The following is a 17,666-nucleotide window of genomic DNA, read 5'->3' as shown; positions in this document are numbered from 1 at the left end:
GGGTATCTATATTTGGATGGTGAAAGTTGTGTATATTTTAACTTGTTTTTGTAGTGTTGTCCAGTTTTACCTTGGGGAAGAGCACCTCATTTCGTTGCACCCACTTGTGAGCGCAATGACAAATAAATTTCTTATGTCTTATGTCTTAAAAAAAAAGCAAGGTCACCAGGAGAGGAGTTAAATTTTTAGGGTTCCAGGTAGAACAAGGGAAAATTCAGCCAGTGCCAGATAAAGTAGAGAGGATTGTAAAATGGGAAGTACCGAAAGATAAAAAACAGGTACAGCGGTTAGGGTTAGGGACTTTATGACACTATGTCTTTTGGAAAGGGAAGAGGGGTAGCCCGGGAGAATGATCCATGTGCTTTTGGAGAGAAACAGGGTGCTAAAAATGCAAAAATAACCATCATCCTAACCTTAACTCTAACCTAGTCCCTAAGGGAAAGGTGGCAAGAGGTGGAGAAAAGTGGACGTAACGTGGGTTAATTTCAGCTGATGGGATGGTGTGTATTGTAATTTGTATCCTCTATTTTCTCTTTGTGATTTTCTTTTCAATAATGGAGGTCTATTGGATCCTATAATCTGTCTCTGTGTATCTTTCACCCATTCATCTGACATTGGGATTCAAAATGGAAACATTTTCCCTCTCCTTATGACCAAAGACCATCATCCTCAAACATTATTTCAATGGCATTTCTGCAAGAGATTCAATAGGTTCTGAGGAAATGATGGACAAAGATCTTGGCAAAAAATTTTTTTTAAACTGTGGGGACCTTGGGAGAGTAATCCTCAACCCACATTTATGTATGTACGCATGTATTTGTATATATGTATGTGTGTGTATGTACTCCATCTTCTCTAAAATCCATGCCTGGGGCCCGATAAATGCACAAACGCCCACATCCACACCCTGCTATCTTCCCATCTCTTGTTTCCTTTCCAGAGGCTGTGCAAAGCTTCCCTCTTCCCTGTGAGAACCTCCTGGCAGGAGCCCTTCTTGAGGAAGAGACTGCACGCCTCCCTCCTCTTTGGGTCTCCGGCTTTCCCTTCCCTTCCTCTCAAGGGCAGCTGAGGCTCCGCGCCCGGCCAGGGGAGACCCTGCCTTGGTCATTGCAGGAAGAAGCCAAAGAGAGACAGGAAGAAAGTTGGCAGGTGTTCTTCTAGGACAGCATCAATCCTGCAAAAACTGTAACGGATGCTCCCTAAATCAGTCAATTAGTCAACTGGAACTGACCAAAAAGACTTCATGGATTGAAAAAAGGTCTACTCTTGCAGAGAAGCGAGAAGAAGACTCTTTTCTGTCTTTCCCTCTCCAAAAATCCCGACATGCAGGAGTCACTTCACCCTCTTGGATCCCAAAAGAAGAGAAATTCAGGGGAGGCCCCATGCTAGGCTGTCCAGGCACTTCACGAGCAGCCCAAAGGCCCGCCGGTCAGCTGTGGCTCTGGGCTGCTCGTGGCGAAGCGCTTCTCCGGGAGCAGCCCAAAGGCTTGCCTTTTGGAACAGCTGTCCGGCGGGCTTTTGGGCTGCTTGCAGGGAAGAGCTTCCCCGCGAGCAGCCCAAAGCCCCCGCTGATCAGGAGGGGGGCCCTTCCCACCCTGGGCAGCTGCCTCCAAGCCCTCGCTCGCCCGCCGCCCAAGGAGGCCCGGTGTCTCCCGGGCTGGCGGGCTGGCTGGCGAGTGCCGGGTGGATGGCCCACCCCTTCCCGCCCCAGGCAGCTGCCTCCGAGCCCTCGCTCGCGGGTTGCCCAAGGAGGCCCAGTGTCTCCTGGGCTGGCTGGCTGGCACCAGGTTGATGGCGTGCCCCTTCCCGCCCTGGCGGTGGCCTCCGAGCTCTCACTCGCCGGAGAAAGACCCTCCAGCCCGCCTGTCTGCGCCCCGGGACAGCCCCACCAAGGAGGCCGGGCATCGTCCGGGGCTTGCTGGCAGTGCTTTGCCATGATTGGTTCCCTGCTTGGGAACCAATCATGGCAAAGCAATTCTTTTTTAACAGCTGATCAGCGGCTTCAAAATGGCTGCCTACTATTTATTTATTTATTTATTTATTTATTTATTTATTTGATTTTTACCCCGCCCCTCTAGACCATGTCTACTCGGGGTGGCTACTGTTTTCTGGGATGGATTCCTCGCATAACAGGCAGTGAAAATGGCTGCCCTATGGAGGATCTTCGCTGAACGGTGAGTTTTTCCCCCATAGGAATGCATTGAACGTGTTTTAATGCGTTCCTATGGGCTTTTTTGCCCTGCATAGCAAGGAATCTGGACAGCGACAATTTTTCCAGAACGGATTATCGTCGCTATGCGGGGCACCACTGTATTGTAATTTGTCGGGTGCTGATGTGAGTATAAACAAGTAGGAAGACATCCACCATTTGGTTCAGTTTGATAGCTTATGCTATCCTGAACTCAAGTGCTCTGAGAGCTCACATTTCCTCAGAGACAGAGAGGCTGTCAGTTGGTCTCACTCTCTATGTCTGTATGTTTGGAAATGGACGAGTGAAAGGAACTATTTGAGACTTTTGTTCCACCAGGACTGAAGAACCTGGGGAGAACGCTTCAAATCCTGACATTTCAGGACTTCCGGCTTGACACTGTGATGAGACAGCAGCAGGAGGATAGAGCTCTGTCCCCTGGGCTGAATTCTGACCAGTTTGGGACACCCCAGGGTGTCGGAACCACCCCGGAGAGGTGGTAAACTGGGGGGGGGGAATGCCTGTTGATCATGGGGGGGATGGCGGTCATCCCCGTTTGATCCAGGAAACTCCCTAATCAGCCAACGGGCAGAAACAAGCAGCTTGGGCTCGCTTGCAAGTCATCGTCAGCCAGCTAAAAGAAGCAAGAATCAGCTTTCTGGCATCAGTGTTACTATTGGGTGAGATATATTTTTACAACTGATTGCTTATGATTATCCATGGAGAAGACCATTCCTATATATAGAAAAAAGAACCTGGTATCAATCTCAGCAATCATAAAGTGGCAGAAAATCTGGAGAGAGGGATAGTTGATGCAAAGAAAATAATTTAAAGATTAATGGGACATTCAAATATATTTAAAATATACTTCAAGAATATTATAATTTGGCATTATAAAACTTAAGAAATTTTCTCATAAGTTATACTTGATAAGTCTGGACTTTTTTTGTCTCCCTGAAGTCTTCTGGAATAAAACCCAGGACAGTGACGTTGAGTACTCTACTGCTGCTTAAAGCTTGGAAACCTGTTTATTTCTTCTTGGGTTTTTTTTATGCCAGGCTGGATAAATTAACCCTAAAGTGGACTTTTAAAAACTGCCTTGGGAATTAGTAATCCTGTGGGAATTAGGCCATCAGGCTGCGGATACAACCATTGCATTTTACCCTGGTATTTTATGGGTTTAAATTTGGTTCAGGCCTATTTAGCCAAAGCAGACTTTCTGAAATGACTCTCGAAACTTGGAATATCTGTTTAGCTGGCATCAATTTGACAGGGATCAATTAGGACACAGATACAATCATCGATCTGGACTGTGAGACTTGGGGACTTCGAATATTGGCTTAAGCGCTTGGGTAGCTGGAACAGAATGGCACAACAAGGACAATTTTGGAATGAAACAAAATCTACTTCAAACAATACTAGAAATAGTGAGATCTCATTACCAAGAGGCAAAATCATTCAATCAACATCTGAAGAACTATAGTCAACAAGCGACAGGGAACAACGCAGAAGGAAATGAGAGTGTGCTGGATGATGTATGCCAATCAAAAGAGTTGCTGGAGGAAACCAATGAGGAAAACCTAAGAGGAACGACGTCAATCTTGGATCCGAAGAGATTATTAAGGGAAGACAAGGGGAGAAAATCAGCAAAATTAATTTAAAAAGCCTGGAAGATCTATTGAAGATAGACCAAGTGCATAAAGAGCTAGTGGACATACATCAGATGCACAAAATGGTTTCAGAAGGCATGAAAGATGGCAGAATGCTTAGAGACACAGAAACACAAAATGAAAGTGAAAAAAGAGAAATGAGAGAGGGAATTACTTAGAAAGATGAAAAAGGGGAAAACAAGAAGGGGGCCCTTAATGTTGAAAAACAGGTATATATTTTAACATCAGAAATTGTAAAGGGGTATATCCTTTATATTAAAAAGGAGAATTAAACTGAAATAAGGGAGCCCTAATCAGGGTAAAGATGTAATATGGTGGGTTTTCATTTTAGGTAAACTAAACTAGATATAAAGCTGGGGCATGGATCTGAAACCACTTTCAATAAGAATGTTATTAGAAGACCTTGAGAATATTGTACACTATGAGAGTAATATCATGACAATAGTCATATTATATACTAAAATATGTACATGAATGGTTTGAATGTCTGAAAGATGTCTGGAATTTGGGAGACAACCAGGAAGACACTGACATGTAAAAAACAAATAATTGTAAGCAAAGCATGTAACACAATGTTTGACAAGCACAAACCAATGTAGATAGACTGAAAAACTAATAAAACGTTTAAAAAATCCTGACATTTCACACCAACTCAGTCCTTTGCACTGTCACGCCCACCTCGGTGGCCGCTCTGGCCCTCAACAGGCACCATGGAAGATCTGGTGGAAGGCGCCCTCCAAGCACTCCTGATGCTTCCTGTGATTGGGCTAAAATTATCTGAAATACTGATGTAAGCTTTACATCTCACATCCTGCTAATCATAGGGTTATCGTTTAATGCAGGGTTCCCCAACCCCTGGTCCGCGGCCCGGTGCCGGTCCCCGAGCAGACATCAGCTGGGCAGCGGGGACACAGCAGCAGCCATTACAAAAAGGGAGGAGCGGAGTGGGCTTGCCTGGGCTTGCAAATCACCTCTGAGAAAGCCTCAAAGCCACGGAACATCTATTGGAGGGAGCGGGCGGGGCTTGGGCAGAGGGAGGACAGCTCAATGGCCCCAGGAGCAACCATTACAAAAAAGAGGGTTTTTTTAGCTTGCCTTGGGCTGGAAAATCCTCTGCTGCTGGTCCCCTTTCTGCCTTTTACCAGAACAATTTAGCATAAGCTAATGTGTACTTTGAAGGCAGTGTGTGAGTGTGCATTTTGTTGGGATAGAATGATAACACATGCTGATACAAGCAATTTGAATTGTATGGATGGTAGGCAGATAGTCCAAGTTTGTATCCCTGGCCCCGCTTGTCTCTTCTTCCAGATCTGCATGCAGATTGGCACCAGCCTTCCCTCTCTGAGATCACTTACTGAATTTTCTTGCTCCTCTCTTCATTAAAAGAGACACATTGGCAAGCATGAACGGGTGTCTGTAATCATATTTAGTACAGTGGTGCCCCGTATAGCGATGTTAATCTGTTCCAGGATTAACGTCGCTATACGGAAACATTGTAAAGCGAAATTAAAAAGCCCATTGAAACGCATTAAAACCTGGTTAATGCGTTCCAATGGACTAAAAACTGGCAGGGACAGGATGGGTGGGGGATCCCAAAGGCTTCCAGGCTTTTGCCTGGAAGGGACCCCTCCACCCTGTCCCCGCTGCCCCGCGCTGCCTTCCCTAGCCGAGATCAGACTCCCAGGAGCCTGATCCAGGCTGGGGAAAGTGGCGGGGGGTGGCTGCCAGCGAAGGGGACAGGGTGGGTGGGGGATCCCGAAGGCTTCGGGACCCCTCCACCCTGTCCCTGCCGCCCCGCGCTGCCTTCCCTAGCCGAGATCGGACTCCCAGGAGCCTGATCCAGGTTGGGGAAAGCGGCGGGGGTGGCTGCCAGCGAAGGGGACAGGGTGGGTGGGGGATCCCGAAGGCTTCCAGGCAAAAGCCTGGAAACCTTCGGGACCCCTCCACCCTGTCCCTGCCACCCCGCGCTGCCGAGCCCAGGATGCCTGACAGGCATCGGGTCTCCCCACCTTCCCCCCGCGGCTTGGATCCGACCCGCGGGGGCTACCCTGGGCATGGCTGGACTCCCAAGAGTCCAGCCATGGCCGGGCTAGCCCCCGCGGGTCCGATCCAAGCTGTGGGGGAAGGGTGGGAGAGTGGGGGGATCCGGATGCCTTTCAGACATCCCGGGCTCGGATCCCACCCACCGCCGGTTACCCAAGGCTGGGTAACCGGCAGCGGGTGGGATCCGAGCCCATTATGCCTGACAGGCATCGGATCCCCCCACCCTCCCCCCGCGGTGGCCTCAGAAGGACCTTTCGGAAGGGTCCTTCGAAGGCCACCGCAGGCATTTTCCCCCAGCTGAGTGGCGGGAGCGCTCCTTTGGAGGCTCCCGCCGCTCAGCTGGGGGAAAATGGTGCCTATGGGGAAAACATCGCAAAGCGATTTTTCCCCATAGGCACCTTCGTTATACGATCGCAAAAGCGATGGCATTTTTGCCATCGCTATGCGAATTCGTCGTTAAACGGGGCACCCGTTATACGAGGCACCACTGTAGTCCTTTTCTCTCTTGCATGGTTCTTAAATGAGTTGTTTATTTAGTAAATAGCAAGAGTTTTTGTTTTACCTAATGCCAGTAATGGCTTGCATTTCAGTAACTGGCCATCCATTTCCTATGTATGTATGTATGTATGTATGTATGTATGTATGTATGTATGTATGTATGTATGTATGTATGCATGTATGTATGTATGTATGTATGTATGTATGTATGTATGTATGTATGTATGTATGTATGTATGTGTGTATGTGTGTATGTGTGTATGTGTGTATGTGTGTATGCATGCATGCATTCATGCATGCATGTATTTGACTTCTAAACTGTCCATCTGATCAGTGGTCACTCTTGGTGGCATAGAGCAGTAAACAATATGAACACAAACAAATTAACATATAATTCAACAAATACAATTAAGAATTGAAATTAAAATTGCCTTATATTTATTTAATACTAATGGTATTTTATTTAATGCGAGGCATGTGACAAGTTTGGTCCTTACAGTTGTTGTAAGTATCTGGGCTCACATTTCCCCCATGTGCTTTCCTGTTTCTGTTCTTAATGAGTCTTAATGTGGACTTATTTATTTACTTAAAATATTTTACCACATCTTTTTCCTTGAAAGGAACTAAGGCAGCTTACAATATTAAAAGACAAAATTAAGGCTAACTCAAGTGAGCATATAAATACTTTAAAAAGGTCACACAAATACAGTGGATATAAAAAGTTTACACACCCCTGTTAAAATGTCAAGTGTCTGTGATGTAAAAAAATGAGACAAAGATAAATCATTTCAAAACTTTTTCCACCTTTAATAAGACGTATGATCTGTACAACTCAATTGAACAACTGTAATTTTTTTAGGTGGAGGGAAGTAAAAATAAAAAACTGAAATAATGTTTGCATCTGTGTGCACACCCTTAAACTAATACTTTGTTGAAGCACCTTTTGATTTTCTTACAGCACTCAGCCTTTTTGGGTATGATTCTATCAGTATGGCACATCTTGATTTGACAATATTTGCCCACTCTTCTTTGCAAAAATGCTCCAAATCTGTCTGATTGCAAGGACATCTCCTGTGCAAAGCCTTTTTCAGATATTAAGTCGGATTCAGGTGTGGGCTCTGGCTGGGCCATTCCAAAACGTTAATCTTCTTCTGGTGAGGCCATTCCTTTGTTGATTTGGATGTTTGCTTTGGGTGGTTGTCATGCTGAAAGATGAAGTTCCTCCTCATGTTCAGCTTTCTAACAGAAGCCTGAAAGTTTTGTGCCAATATTGACTGGTATTTGAAACTGTTCATAATTCCCTCTAGCTTGACTAAGGTCCCTGTCCCAGCTGAAGAAAAATAGCCCCAAAGCATGATGCGGCCACCACCACGCTTCACTGTGGGTATGGTGTTCTTTTGGTGATGCGTAGTATTGTTTTTGCACCAAACAGATCTTTTGGAATTATGGTCGTAAAGTTCAACCTTGGTTTCATCAGACCATAACACTTTTCACCACATGCTTTTGGGAGACTTCAGATATGTTATTGCAAAATTTAGCCGGGCTTGGGTGTTTTTCTTCGTAAGAAAAAGCTTCCATCTTGCCAGCCTACCCCACAGCCCAGACATATGTAGAATACAGGAGATTGTTGTCACATGTACCACACAGCCCGTACTTGCCAGATATTCATGCAGCTCCTTTAATGTTGCTGTAGGGCTCTTGGCAGCCTCCCTGACCTGACCAATTTTCTTCTAGTCTTTTCATCACTTTTGCAGGAACATCCAGTTCCTGGTAATGTCACTGTTGCACCATCTTTTCTCCACTTGATGATGACTGTCTTCACTGTGTTCCATGGTATATCTAATGCCTTGGACATTCTTTTATACCCTTCTCCTGACTGATATCTTTCTAACAATGAGGTCCCTCTGATGCTTTGAAAGCTCTCTGTGGACCATGGCTTCTGCTGTAGGATGTGACTAAGAAAATGTCAGGAAAGACCTACTAGCACAGCTGATCTTTATTTGGGATTCCTCAGAGGCACTTTAAATGATGGCACAACATACTGCATAGCAAGTATCCCCACGCACAGATGCCCCCCAAGCCCCCCCATTCACGGACACCAGCGGCAGCAGCCCCCCCCGTCCTTGGAAGAATGGTCTTCAACAAAACCAGTCCCTGGCATTAAAAAGGTTGGGGACCACTGGTTTAATGAATAAACAAACACAGCGTCACATCTGATCTCAAAGAATGAAAGAGACCTTACCTGCTTTAAGAGAGGCTTTGGATTCCTCTTTTTGTCCAGAGAAAAGTCAGGACAGCATTAGCTAAACTTCACCCCATCCTTGGGAGAAAAGAAAAAAAACCCAAATGATTCTGGAGGCTTCTCGGATGGACAAAATGAAAAGCTTTCCCTTAGCATAGAAGCCTTTGTCTTTTTGACAATCTGGAGAATTCAATTCTTTAAAAAATACCCTCAGATTTGTGAATGTGTGTGTGTGGGGGGGGATAGTGTGCTTCTATACCCATGATTCCAAAAGCCAGGAAATAGCCCAAAAATGCTGCACAATCTCGTGCCCGCCTTGCCAGCAGGAAAAAAGAGGCTGAGCCTGACAAAGGAAAGGGCATCTGAGGGGTGGCCACACCCAAGGAAGCCATCCAGAGGGTCTACAGCAGGGGGTCCCCCCAACCTTGGGCCTCCGGATGTTCTTGGACTTCCACTCCCAGAAATCCTGGCCAGTAAAGGGGGTGGTGAAGGCTTCTGGGAGTTGCAGTCCAAGAACCTCTGGAGGCCTGAGGTTGGGGACTCCTGGACTCTGCGGGAGACCCTCTTCTGCTCGTTACCTTTCACAGCCGTGACCATGGCTTTGTGTCTGGGGGAGGAGTGGTCACTTGACGAAAAAGGGAGTTAGATTCTGGGATTTTCCCTCGTGTGGTGTCACTCTGCAAATGACAGTGGTACTGGGGGGGAACTCCTGTTCAACCCCCCCAACCCTCTTGGAAACCAAGAGGAGATTCAGACAATTTTCTGAGAATATTGTTAACCCAAAATCAGCAGCAGACGATGTGATGAGATGGGTTTTTGAGTTAAAATCTTTTAAGGCATATGGGTTTTGTAATTAAGAAATGAGCCAGAGAGGTTCCATCTTGTTTCTTTGTATAAAGTATCTTTGCTATGCTGACAAGTTGTTTTCTAGGCGAGCAGAGAGAATGTTATTCTGAGAGCCTGAGAAAGGACTCGGTGTGATTAGATAGATGGGAATTGTTGTGACTCTTTGATAAACCACAGTAACCCAAATAACATCTGGTGCGTATGGGAAAGAAGTCATGTGATGCAACAGGTCTGTTTGCCTAGTAACGAACTCTGATTGGATGACATCGTGGGAAGGTGCAATAAGCCCTTGCCAGTTACTCTTGAAAAAGGAACTTTTTGCCTATGGACATTGTCTTTCAGTCATTCGTGACACATGGACTTACCTTTACTATATGGACTTATGGGATTTTTCCCTAAGGACTATGCATGGACTATTTTCTATGGACTGTTCTATGGAATATTCTTTATGGACTTCTTTTCTTGGAATACTCCATATGGACTATGCTCTTGTAATTTTGTAAGGACTATGGTACATTTACTGGATTTGACTTTTCTAAGGATAATGGGACTTTTACTGAATTTTTCTTTTTAGTACAGGATTCTTGTTCTACAGGATCACTGAGGACTATAGCCTTTTTATAACCTACTTGGTTTATTTTGTTTTTACTAATGATTTCCTGGACTGGAACTGTTTTTATTCTTTTAATGGCTTTTTGTGTTTTTGTAAGGTTTTTGAACACTTTTCTATTTTTCATGTTTTCTTTGCCTCACTACATCTTTGTAAATTACCAGCACAATACTAGTTTATTTGTTTTGGTTTAATTTGGCTTTGATACCTAGTAACATGCTTATTCTTTAATAAAATAAAACTCAATTGGTTTCCTGAACAGTACACTTGTCATAGGGTCATCTGAGAGTGCTGCCTCGGCCTAGCTTACTTAGAGTCCTGTCAGTGGTGCAAGTTAAGTCTAAGGACTACAAAGCCCACTTGACCTTTTCACAATAATATCTGAGAGTACCAGGGTGTTCTTATGTGGGCAGATCTGTGAGATGGAGTGTTGTATCATGGCTAGCTGAATTTGGACTCATTCAGCCCATTTTAGCATGTGCAAACTCCTGATTGCTCTCTGTCCAGGCTTACACGTGTTTTTGAACCCGTGTTTGCTGACAGACGACACACAGGCACAGTTTTCCCAGGGTAGGAAACCCGCAGCTCCTCTCCCCAGAGGCTTTCCTGCCCCGATTCCTCTGTGTGGGAAGAACATGGGGGGGGGGGTTGAGGGTCAGGATTCAGGTCAGGGTCTGGTTCCTGTGCGGGGAACTTCTCTCCCTTGCAGGGGCATCAGCAGCCACCTTGGCTGCCAGATGGGCCACATAGAAATGAAACATCATCATCAACAACATCCCTCCCTCCCTCCGAGCTGACACTCTGTCTTCTCCCCCCTCCAAGCCCCATTTACTGGGGCCCCCTCCTATCCCGCCATCCCCACTCCCTCCCCCTTACAGCCCTCCCTCCCCTTCTCTCCCCCCCCACAAAAAGGCCCCCAATTCCCACTTGGGGCTTTCTAGGAACTCCCCCCCCACGCTTTCCAACCAAAGGGGGTTTCTGGGGGGGGGCTCAAGCTCAGACTTCAGCTGGAGAAGGTGGGGGGAAGAGGGGGAAACAAGCACAAGGGGGGAAGTGAGCCTGAGGGGACTCCAGGAAACACACACACACACACACACACACAAAGAGGGCCTGGGTGCCTTGCTGGGGCTCGGTGTATCGGGACCTCGGCCCCACCCTGACTTCTTTTCTCTTTCCACATACACAGAGAGAGAGAGAGAGAGAGAGAGAGAGAGAGAGAGAGAGAGAGAGAGAGAGAGAGAGAGAGAGAAACACACAAGCCCCACTGAAATCCCCCCCCACAGAAGGGGAAGAGGAACGGAAAGGCCCCCTCCTGGGCCCCTCCCGAGGAGTTTGGAGGGGAGCGGGCGGGTATTTTTCTCCTTTGGGTGGGGGGGCAAATATCTTTCTAGGGCACCCCACCCCCATCCCCGCCCCACTGCTCTCCCTTCTCCCTCCTTCTGCCCCCCCAATAAAGGCCCCAAATCGCCCCACCTCCGTCCGGATCCTCGGGCGGGAAAGAGGTTGGAAGAAACAGCGAGAGGGAAGAAAAGAGGGGAGGAGGGAGGGAGGGAAGGCGGGGCACGGCCCCCACGTCCGGTTCCGGTGGGTGGGAGAGGCAGCGCCGGAAGCAGCCCCTCCTCCTCTTCCTTCTTTCCCACTTTCGTAGCTTCTCCTGCCCTTCCATGCCCCGTTTGGGATTTTCCCTCGTGTGGTGGGAAGGGGGAGCAGAGAAGGCTCTCTCTCTCTCTGTGTGTGTAGTCTTGTCTGAGGTTTGCTGATGATGATTTTGGGTTTTAAAAAAATATTCTCAGGAAATTGTCTGAATCTCCTCTTGGTTTCAAGGAAGAGACTTTCTTAGAGGTAGGAAATTCAGTCATTAGATTCTTAATTAGCTTAGAATTCATTCATTCATTCAAAATTACTTTTATCCTGCCTTTCTCCTGTTTGCTTGTTTATGTCTTACTGCTTTCATTGGCACAGGGGATGGTGGTCGGCTGGATGGCCAAACCTTGGGGACCAGAGAGTCTGAGCGAAGGTCCTCCTGGAAGGTCTTAAAAAGCAGGCGGAAATTGTGTCATCATCATACGGGGGGGTTGCCGGACCACCACATTCTTCTCCATAGCCTCTTTCTGGCTTTTCATGCCTCTCTGAAAGAGTACGGGGAATTAATGGAAACCTGAAACACCCCAAAGGCTGAGGGTTGGGGGGTTGAACAGGAGTCCGTCACCCCCAGCACTACTGCCATTCATAGAGTGACACCACACGAGGGAAAATCCCAGAAGCTGACTTGCCTTTTCGTCAAGTGACCACTCCTCCCCCAGACACAAAGCCATGGTTAGGGCTGTGAAGGGTAACTGCAACTCCCAGAAGCCTTCGCCACCGCCTCTGCTGGCCAGGATTTCTGGGAGTGGAAGTCCAAGAACATCCGGAGGCCCAAGGTTGGGGAGACCCCCTGCTGTAGACCCTCTGGACGGCTGCCTTGTGTGTGGCCACCCTTCAGACGCCCTTTGCTCTGTCTGGCTCGGCCTCCTTTTTCCTGCTGGCAAGGCGGGCACGAGATTGTGCAGCATTTTTGGGCTATTTCCTGGCTTTTGGAATCATGGATATAGAAGCACACAATTCACCACACACACACACACACACACACACACACACACACACACACACACACACACACACACACACACACATTCATAAACCAGATTTTTTAAAAAAGAAGTGAATTCTCCAGATGTAAAAAAAAAACCCAAAGGCTTCTATCCTAAGGTAAAGCTTTTGCTTTTGTCCATCCAAGAAGGCTCCAGAATAATTTGTTTTTTTCTTTTCTCCCTAGGACGGGGTGAGACTCACCTGATGCTCTCCCAACTTTTCTCTGGATGAAAAGGCAAGAATCAAACTCCGAAGCCCCCCAAAAACTTGAATAGCAGGTGAGATCTCTTTCATTCTTTGAGATCAGATGTGACACTTTTTTTAATTTATTAAATGATAACGCTATGATTAGCAGGATGCAAGACATTGTAAAGCTTACATCAGTATTTCAGAAAATTTTAGCCCAATCACAGGAAGCATCGGGAGCGTTTGGAGGGCGCCTACTACCACATCTTCCGTGGTGCCTGGTGAGGGCAAGAGGGGCCACCGAGATGGGGCGTGACAGTGCAAAGGAGACTGAGTTAGTGTGAAATCCCCATATCCTGAGGTTCACTTTGAATCTCTTCTGTCAACTTCCTTCTGTCGCCCAGTTTTGGAGGCCTCTGGTTTGTGAAAGGAAGCACACGCTGTGAGTTTCCTGGCTATGTGGGGGTTCGAACCTGGGTTGTGTGAGTCCGTTTTACTCTATGGCAGAGCCTCTGAACATGTGCAGAGTGTTATTCTTTTGGTTCCCAGTCCTGCTGGGCTCAACCCTGTGCTCGCCAAGAGCAGGTACTGTCAGTGAGATTCCAACCCTGGACAGCCTGGCATCAGGCGTCCCCTGAATTTCTCCTTTCCTTTTCTGGAATCCAAGAGGTGATGTGAAGAATTCACTCCTGCATGTGGGGATTGTTGGAGAGGGAAAGATGGAAGAAAACCTTCTTCTTCTCGCTTCTCTGCAAGAGTAGACATTTTTTCAATACATGGAGTCTTTTTGGTCACTTCCAGTTGACTTATTGATTGATTTGGGGAGCATCCGTTACAGTTTTTGCAGGATTGATGCTGTCCCAGAAGAACACCCGCCAACCTTCTTCCTGTATCTCTTTGGCTTCTTCCTGCGACGACCAAGGCAGGGTCTCCCCTGGCCGGGCGCAGAGCCTCAGCTGCCCTTGAGAGGAAGGGAAGGGAAAGCTGGAGACCCAAGGAGGAGGGAGGGGTGCCGTCTCTTCCTCAAGAAGAGCCCCTGCCGGGACGTTCTCACACAGAAGAGGGAAGCCTTGCAGAGCCTCTGGAAAGAAACAAGAGGTGGGAAGATAGCAGGGTGCGAATGTGGGCATTTGTGCATTTATTGGGCCCCAGGCATGGATTTTAGAGAATGTGCCACTTGCTTTAAGCAAGTGGTGGATGGAGCACACACACACACACACACACACACACACACACACACACACACATGCATACGTACATAAATGTGGGTTGAGGATTTCTCTCCTAAGGTTCCCACAGTTTTTTTTAATTTGCCTAGATCTTTGTCCATCATTTCCCCAAAACATACTGAATCTGTTGCAGAAACATCATTGAAATAAAATTTGGGGATAATGGAGGAGGACATGGAGGGAAAATGTTTCAATTTTGAAACCCAACGTCAGATGAAGGGGGTGAAAGATACATGGAGACAGAGAGTATAGGATCCAATGGACCTCTTCAGTATTGAGTGAAAAAATTACAGAAAGAAAATAAACTTTCTGTTTTTCATTGTTTCTAACTTCAGTCTTTTTTGAATAGTCTCCTCTTTTTTCAAGTCTCCTAATTTTTTCAATAGTCTCCCAATTTTTCTACCTTCTCCTTCCTTTCTTTTCTATTCTTTTGCCCATTTTTCTAATTGAACTATGTTTAGTCATGACATCCTCTCTTCTCCCACTGTCTTTCCTATTTGCTTGCTATCTTGTATCTGATTCATTCAATTAATTTATAAACCCGTTTAAGATTTTCTGGAGAATTTCTCAACCACTTTGGCCAGAGGGGAGATTGGTGAACTTAATACTCCCCTGTAACATTACCAACTTTCTAACATGATGGTACTTCTTCCACAGCCCACTGGTTACACAGAAGTAAGCTGAGAGCACGGAGAGAACATCGCGAGGCTTTGCTTCCTACAGTCAGGAGACTTAGCTTGCTCCAATCATGAGTCTTATGGAACTGACGTTAGCTGAAGCTCTACAAACCGATTGGGACACACCTCACTGGAGGTGGAGACGGCAGGCTCAGAAGCCACGGGGACTCCTAATGTCCGAGCATTCTGATCCCAGAGACTAAATACGCAAAGCTAAGTTTTCTTAATGTTTGGGTTAGAAAAGAGTCTGTGTGGGTCTTATAAACAAAGGTGTACTATAAATAGAAAAATGGAGTATTTTATTAGAACAGGTTTATCAATCTTTTTAACCTCTTCCCCAATGTTTTCTTTGAAAAAAAAGTTATCCAAAATTCCCTCCCTTCCATGCATTTTTAATTGTTTTCATATTAAATCTTTATTGTTGCTTATAATACCTGAAATCTCTCTCTCTTTTTTTGCATTTTTTTTATTATATAAAATCCATCCATCTCTCCCAAACCCAAGGCAAAGGTCAGGGCTGTTTTTCAGCAAGTTTGGATGGCAGGGAGCAGAAGAGAGGGTGTCCTGCACAGACCATCTTCACTGCTCCCAGTCCTGCTCCTAATATTCAGGCTGCCCTTTCCTATGAGAACCTTTGCAACTTTTTGTCCTGCTGGCAACACACTGCACCTTTTTTTAAAATGGCTACAGAAGCACAAAATCACACATTCATACTGTCAGGTTATATAAAATAAGCCAAATAAAACAGAACCTCAGTTTTACAGTCATGAACACTCGGCACAGAGACCATGTACACAGTGTCGGCAGGTGTGCCCGACAAGGACACGGGAATGCACAACTTAAGGGTGACGATGACATCAGGTCTCTGACCACAGACTGGACAGTGTGGGATAGTCTATATGGCCACTGGGTCATGACTTCTTTCTCTTGGCTCATGCAGAGGGTTGTGTACTTTTACGCTGTTGCAGCTGTATATAAATGGCAATAAACTTAGTTGCTAGAAGTCTAGTCTCTCTGCCTGATGTTCTTGACTGCTGGGACTGGAACAAGGAGCTTCAGCAACAGGCGCTGCTAAAAAAACTGTGCCACTCTGATATAAGCACTACTGAGGCTGATGAATAGTTCTGGAGGTCTCCAAAGCTTACACACACCAGGCTGGGATTTCACAGTTTATTACTGTTACTATTATTATTTTTGTTGTTGTTATTGTTATCTTAATGGATATACCACATTTCTCCCAAGAAGGGACCCAAAGGAGCTCAGAACACTAAAAGTCACACAGTTAAAAACACTGTGTTAAATATTAGAATACAAATTAAACAATATATGATTTAAAATACAATTAAAATATTAAAACAGGAAAAAATAATATTATCTTCTAAAATGGGGTGCAGGGATTCATAATTGTTAAAAGCCTGCCTGAAGAGATGGGTCTTTAGCTTTTTTCGGAAGCATAAACAGGGAAGGTCCCTTTCCTGATCTCCCGAGGGAGAGTGCGCCATAGCCCGGGGGCTGCCACCGAGAAGGCCCTCCTCTCCCGTGTTCCCATCAGCTGTCCTTGGGCTGGCAATGGGGCTGAGAGGAGGGCCCCCTCTGCTGATCTTAATCCCCAAGAAGGTGCATATAGGGAGATACCGTCCTTCAAGAAACCTGGGCCCAAGCTGTTGCATTACTTAAAAGGAAACAGATCCTTAAATTAAATTTCCTATTCTGGATGTTACCAATAAAGATTACTGACATGTAGTTAAAAGAATGGCAAGTGATGATTAACTTATATTGCAAGAATAGTAAAAAAGCTAGGATTGGTAAGTAACTGTGATGCATATCAGAAAAAGAAAAAGGGCATCAGATATTCAATATTAAATTATGTTATGGAGGAAATGAATTTAATATGGAAAGCATTAGAAATGCACTTTTAGCTAGAATGGTTCATACCAAAAGAACAAAAAATAACATTGGTGTGATTAAAGATGAGACAGGAAAAAAAATGCAGTTTAATGAAAGAAAAATTAAAGATTATACAAGATTTTTATCAAAATTTATATAAAAGTAATAGTGCATCAAAAGAAAATATAGAAACTTATATTAAAGAAAATGTTAAGAGTGAAATATCAGAGAACGATAAAAAAGACTTAGATAAAGAAATAAAAGAGGAAGAGATTATAGAGATAATTAATGAACTAAAATATGGTAAAACCCCAGGTTTTGATGGATTAGGTTCGGAATACTATAAAACCTTTAAATCAATATTGATCCCTAAATTAAAAGTGCTTTATAATGAAATCTTGGAAGGAGAGAGAATACCAGATTCATGGAAACATTCATTGATAACTCTTATCCCAAAACCTAATAAAGATCTAACAGACCCAAGTTCATATAGGCCTATTTCTTTACTAAATCAGGATGCAAAGATATTTACAGCGCATGGTCTAGATGGATCCCCAAGCTGCGAACCACACTCTTCACAGTAATAACAGAATTATGAAGCATAAGGGTAAAAGAAAAAATGTGTATGCACTCCATCTTCTCTGAAATCCATGCCTGGAGACTGATAAATGCACAAACGCCCACACCCGCACCCTGCAATCTCCCCACCTCTTGTTTCTTTCCAGAGGCTGTGCAAAGCTTCCCTCTTCCCTGTGAGAAGCCTTCCTCCTCTTTGGGTCTCCAGCTTTCCCTTCCCTTCCTTTCAAGGGCAGCTGAGGCTCTGCACCCGGCCAGGGGAGACCCTGCCTTGGTCGTCGCAGGAAGAAGCCAAAGAGATACAGGAAGAAGGTTGTCGGGCGTTCTCCTAGGACAGCATCAATCCTGCAAAAACTGTAGCAGATGCTCCCCAAATCAATCAG

General features: G+C 45.6%; 1 protein-coding gene across 1 annotated transcript in view; it reads right to left on the bottom strand.

Moving 5' to 3' along the window:
• The window catches only part of LOC144584964 (uncharacterized), a 65,410-nt gene that overhangs the window by 44,218 nt on the left and 3,526 nt on the right, over positions 1-17,666 (bottom strand). Inside the window, 1 exon segment of the mRNA XM_078382328.1 lies at positions 8,642-8,719. The gene's annotated coding sequence lies outside the window, so the exon portion shown is untranslated.

This window comes from Pogona vitticeps, chromosome W (assembly GCF_051106095.1).
Source record: "Pogona vitticeps strain Pit_001003342236 chromosome W, PviZW2.1, whole genome shotgun sequence".
NCBI lineage: Eukaryota > Metazoa > Chordata > Lepidosauria > Squamata > Agamidae > Pogona > Pogona vitticeps.
The sequence above is the reverse complement of the archived record's forward strand: the minus strand, read 5'-3'. Positions and strand labels throughout refer to the sequence as shown.